The 23,589-nt window shown below is 43.2% G+C and overlaps 1 pseudogene; it reads right to left on the bottom strand.

Moving 5' to 3' along the window:
- Positions 1–1,692: 1,692 nt before the first annotated feature.
- LOC148035627 (COP9 signalosome complex subunit 4 pseudogene) lies at positions 1,693–11,222 on the bottom strand (annotated as a pseudogene).
- Between the last annotated feature and the right edge of the window lie 12,367 nt (positions 11,223–23,589).

Raw genomic sequence — 23,589 nt, forward strand, 5'->3', positions numbered from 1 at the left:
TTTGCATTGGAGTGTTTCTCAAGAGTATTCCACTTGAGTTTGATCATGTGTCTACCACATTAATCAACATGCCAAATCCGAAGCTTGTGAAGTTTTTCCATGCTAAGAAAATATCTCAAAGAGCATATCTTACAAAAGCAGTCAAAGAAGATGAAGACAACAATGGTGAAGAAGAAGAAGAAGAAGACACCCAAGAACAAAAGGATAGGACTCACCAATCCCTCTTTTGTGTCTCATTTTCTGATAGACCTTTTTAAGTTTTAAAATGTAGACTTACCTAATGTTCTTACCATAAGCTCATGTACTCCTCATGTAACCTTTGCACACTACAACCTCTACACACTTAGTGAGGCCTTGTGATAGCCTCTAGCTTTGTATGGTTCGTTCTTTCCATGTCTACACTTAGCAAGGTTCTACTCATGGCAACCTCTGTATACTCACTGTCTTTCTTGGTTGTGATTGAGGAGGGGTGTTGAGATTTGCAATCACATCCATGCTATCTCTTTGTATGAAGAAGATGAGCAGAGGATATGCAGACTACTTGAATCCCATGGCCATAGAGGGGAAGACTGTCACCTATCCTATTCTATATAACATTGTACTTGAATGTCACTTTCATAGATCATGAATGTAATGTCATTGTAATTTTGTTCTTCAGCTTAGTGCACTTGATTTCCTTGTATTTGTACTTTCACTCAAATCTTAATTCCTATAATGTATTGTAATAAAGCATAAGTTACCTTAGTTTAGGGTAGGCTAGGGTTAAGTATAAAAGGTGGAGATGTAACATGTGAAGTATCTTTTTTGCCATTTTTAAGCAATTGCTTTGAGGTTCCTTCCTCTCACCAACTAAGAGAGTGCATGCTCTTAGCCACCAAGATATAGGGTACATACCATGTCCCACGACATGAGGTGAGTATTCATGTTGCAACATTCATCTAAGATTCTCAGCCTTCCATGGCAATATAATTTCCTACCTAGCTACCATGGCTATGGCTTCCTTGCAAACATGGTGTATCTCTTGTATTTCTTTGCAAGTATGGTATATTTCATGAATTTCTAGTTATTTTGTTTGCTGTGAGAACTAGCTATTTTACATTGGTATCAAAGTATTAGTTTAGATCCTATCAGAAGTCATTTTCATGGTTAGATCTAGTTGCAGTGACTAGGGAGTGAAACCGCAGTTAAATATTAGTCACAACAGTCAATTCTTCCATAATTGTGGTCTAACATGGAGATCTGTCACACAAACCGTAACTAGATGGAGGTTCTTGGCATGAACCAGTGGCTAATGGTGGGCTCCAGTCAATTTTAGCAGGTCTTGGCACAATTTTGGTTCAAAAATGAAGAGAGATGGACAAAATGCAGGTAGCTTGGATTGAAGTTGAGTTTAGTGGGGGTTACTTTTGAGAAGGAAGGGTTTGCTTTCTAGACTTAGTCTTTCTCTCTCCTTCTCATACTCACTTCATACTTCATAGCCAATCTCTTGCTAAAATCTTCCAACCACGATGGAATCCATAACTTGGTTCTTAACCTCGAGCAACCTGAAGAGTAGTAATTTGGCTTATTTAGCCTATTCCTTTCTTCCTCATCTCATGGACAGCAGTAGCCTGAACTGTGGTTGATTCAAGGAATCCACCATATCTTCAAAAAAATGTGCTCTATTGCTCAAGTACTCCATGCTTGAGACTTCTAATCTCTCTGACAACTAGTTTCCTTCAAGCTAGAGGAAGATTTCTTCCATTCTTTTGCTAATACTCTAGATCTCTGTGGGCCAGGCCACAACAAGAATGGTGCAGGTCACTGCTACTCTAGGCACTTGTTGCAGTTCTTCTTCATCCACATGTTTTCCTTCAAACTCGCATTGTTCCAATTGTGACAGCTCATAATATCAAAGTGCAGCCTCAAGAAATTTCCATTTCATATCCAATATACGAGCATAGCAAACCTTGTATTGAAGAATCAGGCCCTCATATTTGCTATTGTTTACTAGGAATGAAGCTTTCTTTATGAACGTTTCTGTATTGACTGCATCATCTTCTTCAAGGTACAGCAAGGCAATCTTCACACATTTGGAGAGCTTGTATGTATCATCCAACATCCTTATGCCAGATTCCAAATCAATTCCACTCAGCATCTGTGTTTCTTTTGACCACTGTTCTTCATTCACGTAAAGCTCAGCAATAGCTTCGCGAATTACAAATACTATTCTTCAAAAGAAACAACACGAGGTTAAATCTATGTCAAAGCATACTGAGCCACACATTTGTGAGCCTCGGGCTCCATCTTCATGAGATCTTGGGCAAACATTTGGAGTAACTTCCGGGATGCCACTAAAGGGACCTCGTCCAATACCATGTGATCAATGAAGGCCTTGGCATGGGCAGCATTGCTAGTGGAGATGACCGAGCACAGGAGAAGCTTGTACTACTCAATTTTTTGTCATTGATCGGAGATGCATGAAGCCTGCGCTCCGGATGTCTACCACCATGTCAATGAATGGAGTTCATATGAGAAGAGTATGAATCTAAGAGTTTATTCCATCTTGAAGCATGTTTAAATTGGGACTTCCTTGAATCATTTGAAGTTGAAGACAAGTTATCTTTGTGAGAGGTATCTATATCAACCACATTCTTCACATACAAGCATAAGAGGTACTTTTAATCATCTTTAATCTCTCCTCTTTTGAATCCTATTGTTGAGCTTATGAAATTGGTGGAAGAAGGATTAAAATGATTAATAATTTCAATCAATATCTCAAATTCATTTCATGAAAAAAATCCATAGAGCTACTTTAGTGATTAATCATTGCTTAATCACTTGCATTTGCTGAAATAATCACTCTCAATGCCTCTAATTCTCATTCATTTTGCCCTAACCCTGACATTGAATTGCTTGCTTCTTGTTTCATTGCCATGAATGAAAATTTTGTCCAATGGTAAGTGGAATAAAAATTGTAAAGCAGTGAGTCACTACTATTCAGCCCTATTCCATTCCAGTCCTTGCATATCATGAAATGGCAAAATTTTGAGTCAGCCATGCATATCATGCTTTGATTGTTAGAACACTAGCTCTGCCATGTATATTCCAACCGAGAAAAAAGGTCAAAGCCAAACGAGATAGCAAGTCAATAGTGAGGTGACCCTCCCTTGCTATTTATGACTTCGTAGGGGTGCACAACAAACCTACCTGGCCTGGAAGGAACTTTGCACACCTTTCAGAGTTTCAAAGCCCATTTAGGTGCCCATTCTATCATTTTATCCCTCACCACAGGTGGTGGACCATGGAAGACCACTTGGGAAAGAGTGGATGAAGACTTGAAGACTTATGGTACCAAACAGGGCAGTTTGTAACATCTTTGAACAGATATACAAGTCTTTCCAATAGGTACCAATTAGTTGCAGGTGTTCCCTGGATACCTACACGGTGCCCTACAGCCCGTCACAGGTCTATTAGTTATTTTGGGGGTCTACAAGTACTACAAGACCCATTTCAGGGTGAAACAAGGCTTTCACACGGTGTTTACAAGGTGCAGGAATTCGCAAGATAGGTTCATAGTTTCTATTATAGAAATTTCTGTCATGATCTAATTTGGGAGCTTGATAGTTTGATTCAAAGAGGTGATGTCAAAATTTGACTTTGAATCAAAAAATTTAGTATTCCGACTTCAGGAGCATAAGTTATCTTAGTTTAGGGTAGGCTAGGGTTAAGTATAAAAGGTGGAGATGTAACATGTGAAGTATCTTTTTTGCCATTTTCAAGCAATACATGCTTTGAGGTTTTCTTCCTCCCACCAACTAAGAGGGTGCATGCTCTTAGCCACCAAGATATGGGGTACATACCATGTCCCACCTTGACATAAGGTGAGTATTCATGTTGTAGCATTCATCTAAGATTCTCAGCCTTCCATGGCAATATAATTTCTTGCCTAGCTACCATGGCTATGGATTCCTTGCAAACATGGTGTATCCCTTGTATTTCTTTGCAAGTACGGTATATTTCATGAATTTTCAGTTATTTTGTTTGCCATGAGAACTAGCTATTTTACATTGGTTGAAGCAAAACAAAGCTTTGCAAGGGTTGAAAATGCACAAAAGGAATCTCAAAACAACGCTTACAGTAAAGTTCTTTCAAATGAACAAATTAGAGACATGAGGGCAAAAGGGTTATACTTCAAGTGTGGAGAAAAGTGGACACAAGACCATAGGCTAAAATGCAAATCCAAAAATAGCAAGCTTAACTTTGTTATCATTGATGAGATGGATGAGGATGAAAGTGAAGAAGGGAATGTATTTCAGGTAGAAGCAAACCCTACGGTTGAAGAAATGCATGATGAAGAGGAAGGAAATAATGATGAATTTTATGATATTGTGGAAAATTTTCCTTTTGATCGTGATGGTTCTTTATGTGCAATTTCTCATGATGCTTGGATTGGTTGTAAAGGAGAAAATACCCTTAGACTTGAAGGGCTGATAAAGAGCAGAAAAGTTCATCTTTTGATTGATACAGGCAGCACCCATAGCTTCATTAATACCAAATCTTTGCATGGATTGAGATTTCTTCCTCAAAAAATGCAAGTGCCGTTGAAGATTCAAGTTGCTAATGGAGCTTATGAATCAAGTAATGAAGTATGCCTACACACTCTTATTACCCTATCTCCTTCATGTGTTGTGGAAGTGGACTTGATCACCTTGGATTTGCAAAACATGCTGATGGAGTTCAAATGGAATGGACAACATATAATAGGAGGGGCATTTGGCGGGATGTCAAGGATTATATGATGCAATGTCTTCCGTGTCAACAAAATAAAGACTTATATCTTTTACCCAACGGCTTACTTCAACCATTCCCTATTCCTCAAGTCAAGTGGATTGATATCTCTATGGATTTTATTGTGGGATTTCCTACAACTAAGCATAGGTGAAATAGCATTTATGTGGTATTTGATCGGTTGACCAAATCAATCTGTTTCATCCCAACTAAAGCCCAATTTACAGCAAAGCAAGTGACTCAACAATTCATGGAATGTATTTTCAAGCTTCATGGTATGCCAATGAAGATTGTGTCCGATTGGGACACTAAGTTTATGGGAAGCTTTTGGAGGAGTTTGTTCTCTTCAATGGGGAGTCTTTTAACTCCTAGTATTGCATATCGCCCACAAATGAATGGGCAAACCGAAAGAGTTAACAAATGGTTAGAAGTTTATTTGAGGCACTTTTGCCATAAGACACAAAATGCGGGACCAATGGCTCCATCTTGCGGAGTTTTGTTACAAAAATACTGACCATACGAGCATTGGAATATCTCATTTTGAAGCTTTATATGGCTACAAAGTACAAGTACCCTCCGCATTGTTTCATGAAGATGTAAATCCACAAGCTCATGAGGAGTTGAAAAAGATGGAGGCTCTTATGAAGCAATGCAGGGACAACATTCATAAAGCTCAAGAGACAATGAAGATCTATGCGGATGAGAAAAGAAGACATGTGGAGTTTGAGGAAGATAAATGGGTATTTTTGAAGGTTCCCAAGTCACGTTATGCTTCTCTTAAAGGAGGGCACAACAAACTTGCTCATAGGTTTTATGGTCCTTACTGTATTGTCAAGCGAGTTGGGGATATTGCTTATCAACTAGACTTACCTTCAAACACAAGAATCCATAATGTCTTTCATGTGTCTTAGCTTAAAAAGTATGTGGGTCCTCAAATTCAAGTTCTTGAAGAACTACCTTCCTTGGATGATGATGGCTTAATCATCTATGAGCCTGAGAAAATTATTGGCAAGCAGGAGAAGGTTCTAAGGAACCGTATTCTTGTGGAACACCTTGTCAAATTGTTTGCCGCAACACAGAGGATCAGAAAATGGAGCAGAGGTGTGGAAAAAATGGAAGAAGGAGATAACCGAAAGGGCACATGACAAAGGAAGGAAAAGACAACCCGGATGGAGGTCAGACCCTGAAAATTTGAATGATGACCTCTCCAGAAGGCTTCAGTGTCGCCTCGAGAAAAGAAAAGAGTAAAAGCGCACCATTAAATGTGAAGCCGCTCCCAAATACTTGTAAAAAGAGTGTCGGGCTCACTCCTGTGCAAATTGTATGCATTAGTTGGGAATGGGATAAGTTAGAACGGTGGGAAATAGGACAAGAGGGCCTAGGCTAATGGCCAGCCATGTAAAAAGTGGGGATGACCGCCCAAAAAGTAGGGCATGTATATAAAGTTCAAAAGTGAATGAGAAGCTCATTCTTGTGTGTGGCCAAAGCTTCTTCTTCTTCCTCTCTTGTTTCTTGCCTTCTTGCTTGTGCTTGAGTGAGGGAGTGAGGGAGTGTGAGGGAGTGAGGGAGTGAGGGAGTGAGTGTGTGAGGGTGAGGGATCGTGGAGAAGAAGCTTCCTATCTTCTCTCTTCATCTTCTATTCTTCTCTTCTCTTCTCTTCTCTTGCGCGGCTATGGAGGATGGAGCTTGACGGAGGGAGCTTGAGGTTGCTTGAGCTTGCCACAAGGATCATAGAGCTACCGGAGTGCAAGAGAGAGGAGGAAACTCGATCGAGCATCAAGGTAAGCTCACTACATTTGTAAGGTAGGCATTGTGCGTCAACTATGTGAGAGGTAGCCATGGCAGCTTGGCTTGAAACACTTGATCAATAAGCGGTCCGTAGGTCTCGGGGTAGAGCTCCGTACCTCCCCTCCATTTTGGTTCCATTTTTGGGACCGACGGAATCGAGCCTTGAGTGCCGCACACATCGAATCGAGCATAGAAGTAGGGTTTGCAGCCCGAACCAATGCTTGAGATAGTTAGGAGATTTACGAGGTTTTAATCCTTGGAAGCAAGTAAGTATTGTGATTTGTTGTTGAATATTAGAGTAGGACCATCCATCTCCATCTCTGGTTTTGATTTTGGTTGCATTAGGTTAAGATTAGGATAAGAAAAGAAGGGAAACAAAAGGGTTTTGCTACTATTGGAAATAGGGAAATAGGGGCACAGAGTCAGATTTCTGGCTGGAAGAGTATGAGGGATTAATTTTTGAGGTTACACTAGGCTGGGATGGGGCAATAAGAGGCCCAGGGAACCAGGAAAGACCACATTTGACATCCTACCCTCTGAGAAGAGAGTGAGCTTGAGAGCTAGGGAGAGAGCGAGAGAAAGAGAGAGCTGTAGCGAGATCGTTGAAGCGCCGATCGATTCAAGTGCCACATTGCTTCAAGGTATGCCTGGCAGCTCCTTTTATTGCTTTGCACCAATTTGGAAGGCATGGCACGATTCCGTGGAGTAGGCATTGACCTTGAGGCATCGCGTGCAATCCGCGGGCCATCATCCACGCCGTCAGACCAGGCTGTTCGAGTCCCAGAATAGGACCGCCCGATTTCTGGAGTTGGACCGTCTGACTCCGAAAATCAGACCACTTTTCTGATTCGAGTCCCAGAATCGGACCAGCCCGAAATTCGGACCACTCTGTCCGACTGTTATAATCGGATCCGGTGTCAAAATCGGACCATGTGTTCTAGTCTTGGATTTGGACCACTCGACCCATTGCAGTAGTCGGACCTCCCCTGTCCGACTAGGGAAATCGGACCAAAGTAGAATTTGACCACTGTTCTTAGTGTGAAACTTAGACCAGCCCATCCAATTCCCAGGATCGAACCAGCTTGTTTGATTCCCAGAATCGGACCAACCTGTTCGATTCCCAGAATCAGACCAATTCACCAGAACTTTAAATAGAAGGTTTTTAAACCTGCCCCACAATCTCGGCCACCTTGGTCACATCTCTGATCCCCCAGGGAACCCAGTTTGGCCCTTAGAAGCCAGAGGCTAGACATGATAATCGAGGATTCACCGCGAACAGCTAAGCAGACCAAATTTAGAATTTGACTTGACGTTCGGTGACCAACCAACCAACCAACCCTGAAGCAGAATAGAGAATGCAGCAGGGACTTTCAGTAAAACCTTAGATAAGCCAGAACCTATGCTTAGAGCCACATCAGGCTACGAACATGAGGGGAAGAGTGGAGTTTGCATTGAGCATTTAGTGCATCGACACCTCACTTTTTGATTTCATCACCAAAGGTGCACTACAAGAAAAGGAGAAGCCTGTTTTCGCACTGAGCACTAGAAAGCACGAAGCACAATTTGTGAATAAGATTGACAACTACTTTCAATAACAAGGAACTCATCAGGAGATATAATAACATCAAGGAACCCACTATTAGGAGAAGATCCCAAAACATAATTGGGTGCCTAAGAGCCCCATCAGTAGGACCTTAAAGAGGACACGAAAGTCCAAAAGGTGACAACATAGAGGATCGGACGCTGCTGGAGCTACTCAAATTGATCGACGACCTTGTAGAGCTAGAAGTGGGAGCAATGTCAGGATCACGAGGAGGACAAGGAGAGGACCAACTGGACTTGGGATAATTCCCAGTCCTAGTGCAGGAGTTAGTCAATGAGTATGACTTGTTGACTAGGACGGTAGTTCAGGGTAGGCCAGTAGAGGAAGTGGTGGCAAACCTAGAGGAGGAGAGAAAGGCGATTAGAAAGGCACTAGAGAGTATAATTTCCTATAACTACGAGCAAAAGGCTAGGAAAATCCAACAAGATGTAGACATGTACGAGGCCCCCTGCTAGCCCTAGCTGGTGCAGCCAAAGCAGGACCAAATGTAGAGAGAGAGTGAGCAGCAAAGGTTGACTTATCGTTGGGTGAACTTGTAGCCAAGCGGCTCATGGACAACATGTCCGCTGAGCAGAGCGCAATAGCCTTAGCCACAACATTACTCTCGGGATTAGGGGTCATGCAAGGGGCAAAGGGGCAATCTAGGCGTCAAGATTGTGGGAGAGAAGGAAGGAGTCTCACTTGTAGCTTTCTTGCTTGCACAATGGGGGAATACACACAAAGGTGGAGGCTGAAAACAGTTTTCCTCTTCTTAGTTGTGTAAGCCAAAAAAACTCAAGTACAAAGAAATAGAAGAACCCTATATATGGGTCTTAAACCAAACTCAACTAACTAAGGTGGCATACTAACTGAGCCACGAACTAGAGTAGATAAGGATAGCTATCATGTAGCTATTATTCATGGGCGGTGTACCAACCGCGTCTGCAACTGACAAGTCGGTGATAAAAATACACAACGGTCACCCTGGAGTATCATGAGTGGAGCTCGATATCTCAACACTCCCCCTCGAGCTCAATCCCAATTCCTGCACACCAAACAGGTCTCTGAACTTGCGCAGCTTCTCTGCGCCCAATGCCTTCGTGAATATGTCAGCTACCTGATCCTCTGTGCTGACATAAACTAGATCAATAAGACCTAGGAAAACCCTCTCTCGCACATAGTGATAATGCACCTCAATGTGCTTTGTTCTAGCATGATAGACTGGGTTATTTGCCAAGTGTATACTACTCATGTTGTCACAATAAATGACAACTGGCCCATTTATAGACTGATGCATATCATAAAGTAGCTTATGCAACCAAGCTACCTCACATGCAGCCATTGCTGCACCCCTGTACTCAGCCTCTGTGCTCGACGAGGCAATTGTAGGCTGTTTCTTGCTGCTCCAAGTGACTGCAGCACTCCCAAAAGAGAACACATATCCACTGGTAGATCATCTATCAGAAATACTACCAGCCCAATCAGCGTCAGTGTATCCATGCAACTGTATCTGAATCCCAGTCTCATAAAATAGTCCATACTGCAATGTGGACTTCACATACCTGAGTATGCGTCTAGCCGCATCCAAATGTGGTTTCCTTGGAGCCTGCATAAACTGACTTACCAATCCAACAGCATAGCTCAAATCTGGCCTGGTAATAGTCATATAAATCAAACTTCCTACTATGCGTCTGTACATAGTAGGGTCTTCTAGAAGCTCACCTGTATCTGTGCTCAACTTCACATTCTGCTCCAAAGGAACTGAAATAGGCTTACAGCCTGTCATCCCATATTTGTACAGCATGTCCAATCCATACTGCCTCTACAAGAGCTGTATCCCACTTGGTGATCTAATCACCTCAATGCCCAAGAAATAACGCAGCTCTCCCAAATCCTTCATCTCAAACTTCTGCTTCAATAGCATTTTCACATTAAGGATATCTTCATCACTGTCACCTGTCATAATCAAATCATCAACATAAATGACAAGTAGCATAATACCTTTCTCTGTTTTTTTCACATAAAGTGAAAAATCTGCCTTGGAAATCTGAAAGCCAATAGTGACAAGATACTGTCCTATCTTGTTAGACCATGCTCTAGGTGCTTGCTTCAAGCCATACAAGGCTTTTTTCAACCTGCAAACAAACTCAGGATAAACAGCATGCACATAACCTGGTGGCTGCTCCATATAGACCTCTTCTTGCAAATCACCATGCAAGAAGGCATTCTTTACATCCATCTGATGTAAAGACCATCCCTTTGATGCAGCCATAGCAATGACTGCTCTTACGGTTGCCATCCTTGCAACCGGACTGAATGTTTCTTCATAGTCAATGCCATATGTTTGTGCATACCCCTTGACTACTAATCTTGCCTTGTATCTATTCACAGAACCATCTGCATTGTGCTTCACCTTATAAACCCACTTACAGCCAATTGCATTTTTACCTTTAGGCAAAGGTACCAATTCCCATGTAGCATTTGCTTCCAAGGCATCCATTTCTTCATCCATGGCTTTCTCCCATTTTTCTTTTCCCATGGCTTCCTCAAAAGAAGTGGGTTCTGGTTCCTGTATCACTTTAACCATATATGCATAATGAATGGCTGTAAATCCATCATATTTCAGCCTATCCACAGGATACCTAGCTCTGGTAGACCTGCGCAAAGTAGGTTCACTCCCAGGTGCTCTCAAAACATCCCTGGTCTTCCTTACTCCAGGTGTAACAATAGAAGGAATACCCAACTCATCATCAATGCTCTGTTCTGAGCCACTGGATTCACCATCCACATAAGAGTGACCTGCATTCACATCAAACATGGGCTGATCTACCTTCTCTTTTCCTTTTCGTGATACCTGCATACCACTATCTGCATTGCTTTGAGAAGATTCTCCTGATCTCAATCTGCCTGTCCATGGCGAAGAATGTGAACCACTGCTAGAGGACGCTCCAGGTCCACTAATATTTTGTGACTGCTGCTGTGAATTCTGTGCAGCATTACCATTTTGTGCATCTACATCATCAATCACATTTACTGGTTTATACCAGCTACTCATCTCATCAAAAACAACATCTTTGCTCATTGTAAACTTACGAGTAGAAGGGTTATAGCATCTATACCCTTTTTGCTGCAGAGAGTAACCAATAAAGATGCACTTCTCAGCTTTTGGATCCAACTTGGATCTCAACTCATCTGGCACATGTACATAGGCAATGCAATAAAAAATTTTCAAATGAGAAATATCTGGTTTCCTACCAGTATACCTCTCCTCTGGAGTCATTCCATGTATTGCTGCAGTGGGAGTCCTGTTCATTATGTAGACTGCTGTAGCAACTGCTTCAGTCCAATAAAAATCTGGCAAGTTTTTTTCATTGAGCATGGCACGAGATACCTCTCCAATATGCATGTTTTTCCTTTCTGCAATTCCATTTTGTTGTGGGGTATGACTGCATGAATATTTCTGCTTTATGCCATGCTCCTGCAGGAACCTTGCAAACTCATTTGAGAGGTACTCTCCCCCTCCATCTGACCTTAGGCATTTTATCTGCAGGCCTGTTTCTTTTTCAACCATAGCTTTAAGGGTTTTAAAATGCCCAAAAACTTCACTTTTCTTTTTCATAAAATACACCCAAACTTTTCTGCTATAGTCATCAATAAAACTGACAAAATAATGACAGCCTCCAAGAGATGCAGCTTTAGTAGTCCACACATCAGAGTGGATTAATTCCAATGGCTTCTCACTCTCTTGAACATGTCTAGGAAATGGTTTCCTTGCCTGTTTTCCAAACTGACAGGCTTCACATACCTTATGCATTTCTGCAACCTTGAATTTTGGCAATCCTGCAACAATATTTTGGGCCTGCATTGATTTAAGTCGCTGTACATTAACATGACCAATGCGTTTATGCCAGATATCAATATCTGCAACTACACCAGTCCCATGAGCAAACATTGCTGCACTCAATTCAGACATGTCTACATCCAATGTAAACATTCTGCCCTTCTTCTTTCCTTTTGCTATCAAGCGACCTTTATTTTTCATATTCTCAACAAAGCATCCATGAGGATTAAATCTGACCTGCAAGCCCTGCTCAACCATTTGACAACAGAAACCAGATTCTTGGTGATATTCGGAACATGAAATATATCCGACAGGTATTTCTTTTTCCCATCCTGCATAGACAAGGGAAATTTTCCAATCTGCACAATAGGATGTGCAGTATCATCACCAGTCTCCACAAATCCTGGTTTTTCCATTTTCCTTGCATCCTCCATCCATTCTGCATGACCTGTCATGTGGTTTGATGCACCTGAGTCAACATACCATACATCGTTGCTTTCTTCTGCACTTGTCATAGAATTGTTCATGTGCTGCACCATAAACAAGTGCTCATTTCTGTCATCACCCTGTCTACTAGAAGATGTATAATTCCCTTGTTGCAATTTCCCATTCATGATGTCATTCTGCTTTTTATAGCAATCTTTAGCCATATGACCCATTTTACCACAGTAGTAGCATTCAACATTGCTGTTTGCATTTTGGCCTCTTTGCCATCCACCACGACCTCTTTGGCTCCCCTGCCTCTAGAGTTACCACGTCCTCCTCCATAGGACTGGTTTTCTTGAGTTTGCTGCATATTCTGATTTCTACCACGGCCTCCAAATCGGCCTCCTCTACCTCTGCCTCTACCTCTTCCAGTATTTGAGTAGAAGACAGCTTCTTTTGAAGTTCCTCCTGAAGAAGATGCACCACCATTTCTCTGCTCCTCAGAAATTAGAAGAGCAATCAACTCCTCAAAATCAGGAAATCTTTCATGAACTGAAATGGATGTCCGAAACTGTGCATAATCCTTTCCTAGACCATTCAAGGTCACGGAAACTAAATCATCATCTTCCACTGGCGACCCAATGGAAGCAAGTGCATCTGCAATCTTCTTCACCTTCATGTGGTAGTCATTGATGCTCATATTTTCTCTTTGCACATTATGCAACTCTTGCTTGAGCTGCATTTTCCTGGCTTGCGTATTTGTGCTATACATTTTTAACAAAGTATCCCATGCCTCCTTTGGCGTACTTGCATCCTGAATATGCACAATCATAGAATCTGAAATGCTGATAGACAGCCAATACATAACTTTTCTGGCTCTCTCATGCCATGCTTTAAATGCTTGCATTTGTTGTTGATTGGGAACATCAGGAAGAACTGGTTCTTCTTCATTTCCTGCAACAAATTCCCAATATCCTTTTCCCATAAGGAAATTCGTCATTCTAAACTTCCATGCTTGGAAGTTGTTCTTGTCAAGCTTTTCAATGACAATCTGTGAAAGAGAATCAGACGCCATTACAGAACACTGCAAAAAATTCTGTCACTGCAAAAAAACACAGCTTCACCCTCACAAGGGAAAATCTGCAAAACTGGCGAAAGTGGTATTTGACCACACAGTCACTTCCTAGTGACGATTTTGCATAACCAGGAACCAAGGATGATTCTGTAACTCCCAATGTCTCTGCACACAAGCATACGATGCAATTTCTGTGGTAACTGTTCACTGACCTGTAGAACAGTGGTCGCACAACATAAAAACTGGGCCTTTTCCTGAGTGCGTGCAGAAAACTTCCGCCTCCAAAACAGGCCCCGAAATGGCCTCAAATCAAAAAAACCAGGTCGCGTAGGGCTAAAGCCCTTTCCCACAGCATATACTGCCCTCTTGGTTCACCGCGAAGGGCGTCTCAACCTGAGACAATGCACTCCTGCACTTTCCAGCTGTGCTACCTGCAGGGATCTGCTCCCAAAACAGAAAATGAAAGCAACACTGCTCCTCTTACCAGAACACCGTGAGCTTGGCTTGCTTTCTTGAGCTCCTTACCACGAACAAGGCTCTGATACCATGTCAAGATTGTGGGAGAGAAGGAAGGAGTCTCACTTGTAGCTTTCTTGCTTGCACAATGGGGGAATACACACAAAGGTGGAGGCTGAAAACAATTTTCCTCTTCTTAGTTGTATAAGCCAAAAAAACTCAAGTACAAAGAAATAGAAGAACCCTATATATGGGTCTCAAACCAAACTCAACTAACTAAGGTGGCATACTAACTGAGCCACGAACTAGAGTAGATAAGGATAGCTATCATGTAGCTATTATTCATGGGCGGTGTACCAACCGCGTCTGCAACTGACAAGTCGGTGACATAAATACACAACGGTCACCCTGGCGTATCATGAGTGGAGCTCGATATCTCAACACTAGGATCCCTGTTGTAGCAAAGCAGCTAGACAAGTATGAACCTAGCAATGACCCATATAGCTTTGTGGAGCAATTTGAACAAGTTTGCAAAGCGAACGGTCTCACAGACTTTGCACAACGCTCTCAAGCTTTCGGGCTGTGTTTAGGTGATAAGGAGAGAATTTGGTACACTAGTCTAGATGCAGCTGATCACATGAACTTTGCCAATCTTAAAGACCATTTTATCAAGAGATTCTTTGAGGCAGGGTACTCTGACAATCTCATCATCCGGTTGATGAATGTCAGTCAGAGGGAAAAGGAAGACGTAAGAGACTACATTACTCATGTGTGTGGCCTCTTCAAGAGGATCCCTGCCAATGAGTGACCTAACGAGAAGGCTGTGTCTACCGTGTTTATAAATGGAATTCGAAGCGAGGAGCTCTACAAGGCTTTGGCTAGTAACTCCACTCTACACATAGATGTGTTAGCTAGAGTTTTTAAAGAGGCAATAAGGGTGGACGATCGGCTTAGGGAGCAAAGCATGAGAAACGCTAGTCGGGACAGTATAAGCCAGAGAGCTCCAGAGTGGACAACATCTTTGGGAGAGAGAGGGAACTCTAGCATACGGGATGAGGAAAAAGGTGTTGACCAAGGCCAGGAGCTGGCTGAGGTAAGAATGGAGCTTGCACGATTGCAAGAACATATGAGGAAGCCTATGCGGTCACATGTGTAGTGTATACACTGTGGCAAAAACCACCTCCCAGTTGAGTGCCAAGATCTTAGATCTAGGCCGTGCTCGAACTACGGTAGGTTCGATCATGATGCATTGCATTGCAGATTTCCAAGGAGATTTTCATATGCGCAACAATACAACCCTCCATACTTAGGCAACATGCCACCTAACCTCTTTGGCAGGGGAGCCCAACTGGCGCTTCCAACACCAAATGATGCGAGACCGGCCATTCCTAGGCTAGAGATGAACCCAACAGGCATACCCAGACCACTAGGGCCCTATGTAATCCAACCACCGAGTGACGCTCCTATTCACTATGTGGAAGAACCTAGTGAAGAGGAAACCTATGTGAACCCATACATCTCCTATGATGAGGAAGGCAATCCAGTCCTGATGGACTATCGACCAGTGCCGGTAATGGCACTAGGTAGAGGAAGAGGCAGAGGCTTTGGAGGACCAAGCCAAGATCCAATCTCATGCTGGACTTGTGATCATCCAGGCCATATTTCATCACGCTTCTCGAAAAGGGAACATGCAAACAAGGACAAAGCTAACCTTTGATGCACCGAGTGTGGAATCACACACCTATTTCTTGATTGTCCTAGACGGAAGCCATCAACTATTTCTGCCAACGTGCCCTCCGTACCCTTGGGGTTGTTCAGTGTGGAGACCTTTGGCAGTGAGGATACGCTCATCCCAGTGCATGTCATGATGCGAGCACAGACAAAACAAACAGGCATCTCATTGCCTGGGCCAAGTAACTTGGATGCAACCTTGTTGGGAAGGAAAATCCGGAGGAGAAGGATAAAGAGAACAAACACAAAGATTACCCTTAAGAATGAGGAAGCTAGAACTCTAGTGACAGGAAGGAGGGTCACTGATGCAGAGGCAGAGACCTCAGCTCCCAAGATAGCAGAACTAGGGAGTGCCAAGGTAGGGGAATACCCCCCACCCTAGACGGCAACTCAAGGCTATAGCCAAAGTCAAGGAGTGGGTCAAGGATGCCCAAGAACACCTTAAAGATGTAGAACCCATACTGGAAGACTGAATGGAAGACCTCTCTAGTGTGGGTACACCCGTTTCACCATCGCGACCTCAATCGGGGAACGCACCCACACCACGTGAGATGCCATAGAGGCAAGACCAAGAAGAAGCTTGTCAGCAAGCTAACCAAGACATATGGCCAAAGAATGCTGACCAAGGAGGAAGCCAACCACCCACTTTAATAACCACCCCAGTAAACTGTGAGCCTAGGAGATTTGCTTCGGCAGCACCCTCCCTTATGGCAAGAATTAAGGCACTTGGTGGAGGGAAAAGGGGAGCATACTGCCACTGACTTGCAAGAGCAGGATGCAGTCATGCAGATTCCAAGCCTAACGCTACACTTAGCTCCAAGGTCACTGCACGTCAACAATTGTTAAGGCACGCAGATGCATGCAGTCTTACCTATCTTAGCCTTGGGGGATGCAACACGAAAAGGAATCATAGACAAAAGTGTTGGGGTTAGTGTCTTGAGCCATGCAGCTCTATAGGCCTGGGGAAACCCACATGTGGAAGCGGCTAGGTTCAATGTTACATTGGCCAACGGAATGAAGGTCAGACCATTCGGGGTCCTAAAGAACTGGCCAGTGAAGGTCGCAGGAGTGCAGTTTTCTGTGAACTTCATTGTCATGAAGGGAGTGGACTATGACATACTGTTAGGCCGACCCTGGATGAGGAATGCATGAGTTATTGAAGATTGGGGGAACAATCTCATCTTCTTGGGGAATAAAACAGAAGCGGTGAGGGTTGAGATGGACACCTAGAAGACTACCCCGGCCGACCTCGATGCTATCTCAACCATGCTAAAAGGTGATGCCCAGGCAAGCAAACCCTTGGATCATTGACCAAGTACATCCCTTGCCTTGAGGACGAGCGGGATTGGATGCATGTCTTGGCAACCGTTGACCTACCGTTCTCAAATGAAGAAGAGCTGCATAGGTAAGCTGCTAAATCACCAAGCATGCCAGCAAAGGAGCCCATCGTGCCACTCTGCATGATGGTAGGAAGCTCACGTGATCCAGGGAAACCAGTCTCGTTCCATATCCCCACCAACAAGCTCGAGCTTCAGGAAATCATAGAGTGCTTGATCGATAAACTGAAGGGCAACATGGCTGCTAATCTAAAACCCCTAAGCGATCTCTTGGCTAGGTCTGAGTGGAAATGGACCAAAATTCACGATCTTAACCTGTTATACAATTGGGCTTTAGTCACTGACAAAGAGGATATTGGAGAGGAAAAACCTGGGGGATGATGAGCAGTTAGAGGGGCAAGATTCCGATGATGAGGGGTACGAGGACTGTTGCTCTATTGGGGACGAGAGTGAAGAAGAGTTAGACACGATAGAATATGACACTGAAGGGAGAGCAATCGAACAAATCAAGGCAGACTCTAGGCCTAGAAGGGAAAGGACAGGCTGGAATGAAAAAGGAGTCATGCGGATGGTGTGCCATAGGTCCTGGTTGGAGCACATGGGAGCCATGGATTACGAGCAGGCACGGGTGGCACAGCCATTGGTAGTTCCAGTACTGAAGACGGATTCACCTACTGAATTACGACCCCTTGGCAAAACTCCTTCCTCAAGCGAGGGATGTGAGTTTAACTTGGAGTCTGAAGTTAGTACAGAGAGTGATCCCGAAATACCTCAATCCTCTAAGGTCAGACGCACCAATGGGGACTTGCTAGTCCACCTAGGGTGTAGACAACTAAGGGAGGAGGCCAGGAAGCAAACTAAAGACTCAGAAGCAGAGAGGCAAAAGAAGCCGCAGGATCTCCCCAAATGCTTCACAAAGTTTAAGAAGAGTGATAGAGTGGTGATTTTGCTAGGAGCAAAGAGACAAGGGCAAGTCAGTGAACCAATTGAGGGACCCGCCAAAGTCAAGGAAGTTGACCTGGCAGGGGAAGGCAAGAAGCCTCAACTTGCGTTCATTGCTGACGACCTGACCAAGGATGAGGAGGCTAGACTTGTTGCTCTCCTATGAGAGTATGTCGACATGTTTGCCTGGTCCTTGGAGGAACTTAAAGGAGTCGATCCTAGGGTTGTGACCCATAATATCCCAATGGTTCTAGATGCGGTGCCAACAAAGCAACGTCCTTACCCTATGAATCCCAAACACGCCCATGCTGTGAAGGAAGAAATCGATAAGCTCATGGAGGCAGGATTTATATATGAGATTGAGCACATGGATTGGGTATCACCCATAGTGATCGTTATGAAAAAGAATGGTAAAATTCGAGTGTGCATGAATTACAAGAATGTTAATGCCACTATGAAGAGGGACAACTACCCCTTACCATATACCGAGCACATGCTGGAGAGGGTGGCAGGCAAAGAAGCCTACAACTTCCTGGATGGCTTCTCTGGCTATAATCAAGTGCAAGTGCACCCTGACGATAGGCACAAGACTGCCTTCTCCATGGAGTGGGGTGTATTCGCCTACATCATTATGCCCTTTGGGCTAATGAATGCACCTGCAACCTTCTAACGATTAATGTGCACCATCTTCAAGGATATGCTTAGATGCGAGTTAGAGGTGTTCGTAGACAACTTATGCATACACTCTAGTTGGGCCAAACACTTAGAAAGGTCGAGAGCTATCTTTGAACGGTGTCGGTTATACAACCTCTTGTTGAACCCCTTAAAGTGCCAGTTCTGGGTGAAGCATGGATGTATCCTAGGGCACGTAGTGTCAAGGAATGGCATTGCCACCGACTTTTCAAAAGTCAGGGTCATTGTTGACCTACCACCACCCATTAACTACAAGGGCATTCAGTGTTTCTTAGTGTTAGAATATCAAGCTCCTATTATTCTCCTGTCAGTTTGTATGACCGACATTAGCTGTGTCCAGCTGTATCAGCAAGTGTGGGACATTAAATAAGTCGGTGGTCTTAGACCCAGTGTGAATGGTCCTACGGACCTTAGTACTATTGTATACACTTATATTATGTGTGTGGTCTATTAGATAATGAAAGAAGAAAGAGAGAGCACTCAGCTCTTTACTATTGTCTCTGTCTCTGAATCTCAACATGGTATCAGAGCACCCATGACTGGGCTCTGTGGAAAGCATTTGTGAAGAAGACTAAAAAATTGAAGCTTTAAGTTTCTTGAGAAGAAGGGCTAACTGCTCCTGCTCCTGTAGAGGTATGCATCTACTCATTGTGAGTTCTATGATTGATATAAGTACTTGAGGCCTGTATGGAGCCTATGGGGAGCTCTATTGAGCATGACTAAAGTGCTCATTACCATCATTATCATCAATATAGGCTGCTCAATACATCAGGAGATTTGTGTGAACTGCGCCAGTCTAGAATGTGGACTCAAATGCTTGCAAATCATGATCGTGATCAGTTACTGATTGGTAAAGAGATTGTGTGAACCCTTTGAAGGGTGATTGAAGGCCCGGAACCATTCTTGTTTGATGTGAGCTCATCTGGGAGCTGAAATCACTGATTGCAGGTTTGGGATTTTTCACTGTTTGCTGTATATAGGGTACATACAGCATGAATGCATGGTTAACATGAGTCTGGAGCTCTCAAACATGTCCAAAACAACCATTAGAGCATGGGTACATGCAAAAGAAGACATATAATCTAGATGTTATGCATTGAAGCTGAAATTTCTTACTGAAATTACACAGATCTGGAAGCCTAAAGCAGGCTAAAAAACTGTTAAAAAATGTGGGTAGCAAGCATTGGTCCTTCTTGAAGAATTACATGTCTTTGGCTGACTCTTGTGGTGAGAGGAGTAACTTGACATATATGTGTCAAATGTTTTGAGCATTGAGAAGGGAATTGGATGCAAATGTTTGGAGCTAAAATAAGTGGCTTGACATGGTTTTGAATGTCAATGAACTATGGATGAACTGTGAATGTCTTGTTTGCTACTGTGTCTTGATGATGGGACAATCTTGGAAGCTGTCAGGTTCATGTATTGGTTCCCATGTATGGTGGCATATGTCTGTGACATTTTGAGGGGTTTGGTGGAGTGAAATATATTGTCATTGACTGTTTTGCTTGGCTGGAATTTACAGCAAATGTACCTTGCTCTTGTACTTGCAGTTGATGATGTATTTAGTGTCAGATTGATGTGTTTGGAACCCCATATGCAAAGATATAACTCTGAACTGCTGTAAGTGATCTTGGGGCACGTACCCTCTGTGTTGAGCTAAAAAAGGAACTGCTGTTTACTATCATTTTCAGCCTACGAACTCCTTGTCTGTACATGAATAGGTTGCCCAAATACATGCTATTTTTGCATTGATGCAGTCCGTACATGCAGGTTGCAATACCTAGGTGATTGGCAAGTGTCAAGAGGTGTATGTACAACTGCTTTCAGGCTGAAATGCTGACTGTCTGAGCACATAGAGTGCTAAAAACTGTCATAAATAGTTGTAGACTGAAACTGAATTGTCAGGAAGATTTTGGCTTGCAGGTAGTTAGACAGAGCATATGGCATGGCTAATGCAGAGAGGACTGACAACATAACCCAGACAGTGGGGGAAAAGCTTGATAGTAACAAGTATGCCATATGGAAGTTCCGCATAGAGAACTTCTTGATAGGGAAAGGCTATTGGGAGTTGGTGACTGGAGCGAAAGCTGAACCTGAGCTCCCAGATCGACCTACGACTGATCAGAGACGATTACACCGAGCTTGGACAGAAAGAGCTCATAGAGTCTTGCACTGGCTTTCTTTATGTATCTCAGATGCCATGGTAATGCAGATAATGAATTGTAGCTCTCCTAAGAATGCATGGGACATTTTGGTCAAGTACAATGGCACAACCACAAGTGCCAGGAAGATACAATTGAAGCAGAAGTTCAACAACATGGAGAGAAAGAGCAGATCTATACATGATTATGTCACAAAGGTTAAGACCATTGCGGATCAGCTGGCATCTGTTGGTTCACAGGTTGAAGATGAAGACATGGTTGCTGTGACTTTGAATGGCTTGGGGCCTAAGTATAAGTCTTTTGACACTTCTGTGTCTGTGAGGGGTGAAATGCCTATTTTTAATGAGCTGGTTGCATTGCTTATACATGAGGAGGTTAAACTTGGCTTGGCTATAGGGTCAAGCAGTTCTAAAAATAAGGATGCAGTTTTTTATTCGAATCAGCATGGCCATGGCAACCGAGGTAGAGGCTATGGATCTGGCAGAGGAGGCCAGCAGAATGCATCCTATGGCAATAACAACCAACAGGTATCGAATGCAAGAGGTGGTGGAAACTTTAGAGGCAGGGGGAGATCTAGCCCTAGAGGCAGAGGCTCTTGGCAACAGCAGCGTCCATCTGACAATCCGAATAAGGATAAGGATTGTCATTACTGCGGGAAGTATGGGCACATTGCCAAGGACTGTTGGAAGAAGTAGGGCAATCAGAAAGGCAAACAACATGGACATTTTTCTACGTTTAGTCAGGCAAATGATACTTCAGGAGATAGATTGTTTGCCATGCAGTATGTAAAAGACAAAGTTGCTAAAAAAAGCACTGATGATGCAGTTTGGTACATTGATTCAGGGGCATCAAACCACATGAATCCTCATGGTGATTGGTTCACTAATATGGTGGTTGAAAAACATGGCTATGTCTATACAGGTGATGACACTTAGCGTAACATTGAGCATAAAGGCAAAGTGCCTCTTGTGGTTCATGATGGCAGAAAGTAAAATTTTCATGATGTATTGCATGTTCCTTCGATTACGAAGAACTTACTGTCTGTCGATCAAATGACGAAGCAGAACTTGCAGGTTAGATTCAACAAGCATGGTTGCTTTATTGAAGAGTTTGGCAATGGATGCAAGTTGATAGCTCACGGTCACAGGAATGGCAGAATGTTTACTCTTGATGCTACCTTGCCAGAGCTGAATTCAGCTATGTTTGCCCATGGTTCTGGCACTATCAGAGATTTGGAAATTTGGCACCAGAGAGTGGGGCATGTGAATTTGCAAAGGCTGCAAATTATGCAGAAAAAACAGCTTGTTACAGGTTTACCCAAGTTCCAATATTCAGATATTGGTCATGTATGCAATGCTTGCCAGTTTGGTAAGTAGTCAAGGTTGCCATTAGCCAGGCATGTAAGGCAGAGTACACGTCCGTTGCAATTAGTGCACTCTGATGTTTGGGGGCCAGCCCATAATGCATCCATGGGAGGCTCGAAGTATTATGTGACATTCATTGATGATTACAGTCGCTATACTTGGGTTTACATTCTAAAGACAAAGGATGAGATGTTTGCTATTTTTCAGCAATTTAAAAAGCAGGTTGTAAAGGAATTTGACTGCTATATCTCTTACTTGAGATCAGATAGTGGTGGGGAGTATGTGTCAAATGAGTTTGACAACTTTTTGGTTGAAAATGGCATACACAGGTAGCTTTCCTGCAACTACATACCTCAGCAAAATGGGGTAGCTGAAAGAAAGAATAGGGTCTTGATGGAAGCTGCTCATGCCATGATGAATGAGAAGAAGATGCTGCTCTATTCTTGGGCTGAGGCTGTTATGACAGCCATGTATATCTTGAATTAGACTCCCACTGTAGGTATTCATGAGATGACACCGTTTGAGAAGTTGTATGGCTATAAGCCGGATGTAAGTCACATGAAAGTTTTTGGCTGTCTTGCTTATGTGCATATTCCAGATGAAAAAAGGAAGAAGCTGGATCCAAAAGTGCATAAGTGTATTTTCATTGGATATTCGCAGGAGAAGAAGGCATACAAATGCTATGATCCCTCTACCAGGGAGACCTTGGTGAGCAGGGATGTTATTTTTGATGAGTTGGGTTCTTGGTATGTATCACCGGCTACAGTGCCATCGGATATGCCTTCCACTCATGTATCTACAGTTGATTTGCAGCAGTGCACTGCTATGACAGGACCTAGTAGTCAGACAGTATCATCATGGACAGGGATATTGAGGAGCTCACCGTCCACTGACACCAGTATGTGAGTGAGGGGGAGATATAATGTCTTTGACAGCAAAGGAAAAGAGAAAGTTACTGAGGATACATCTGGTATGATGACACCTGGTAGAATGACTTCTAGATATGAGTCTGCTGACACTTTAGACAGTGAACTTGGTATTCCAACTGTCTATACGCCTGCTGGCGCAAGACAGAGCAGGTACATTCAGCCTCACAAGAGATTGGAATCGAGCAATGCACCACAAGCTAGACGCTCTTCACATAGGGTCAGATACCCTATTGACAAGTTGACATATAGTGGCTACACTGCAAAGCATTATGCTTACATGACAAAAGTGATGGAGATCAAAGAACCAGGTACATATGCTGAAGCAGTGGAAGATGAGAACTGGTGTGCAGCTATGGATGAAGAAATGAATGCCTTGGTTGAAAATAAGACATGGGATCTTGTGCCACTGCTTGAAGAAAAAAAGACCATTGGGTGCAAATGGGTCTACAAAATCAAATGCAAATCGGATGGCAGTGTGGAAAGCTACAAAGCC

The sequence above is a fragment of the Lygodium microphyllum genome, chromosome 5, assembly GCF_053477565.2.
Source record: "Lygodium microphyllum isolate KBCC chromosome 5, Lygodium_microphyllum_v1.1.10, whole genome shotgun sequence".
NCBI classification, from domain to species: domain Eukaryota; kingdom Viridiplantae; phylum Streptophyta; class Polypodiopsida; order Schizaeales; family Lygodiaceae; genus Lygodium; species Lygodium microphyllum.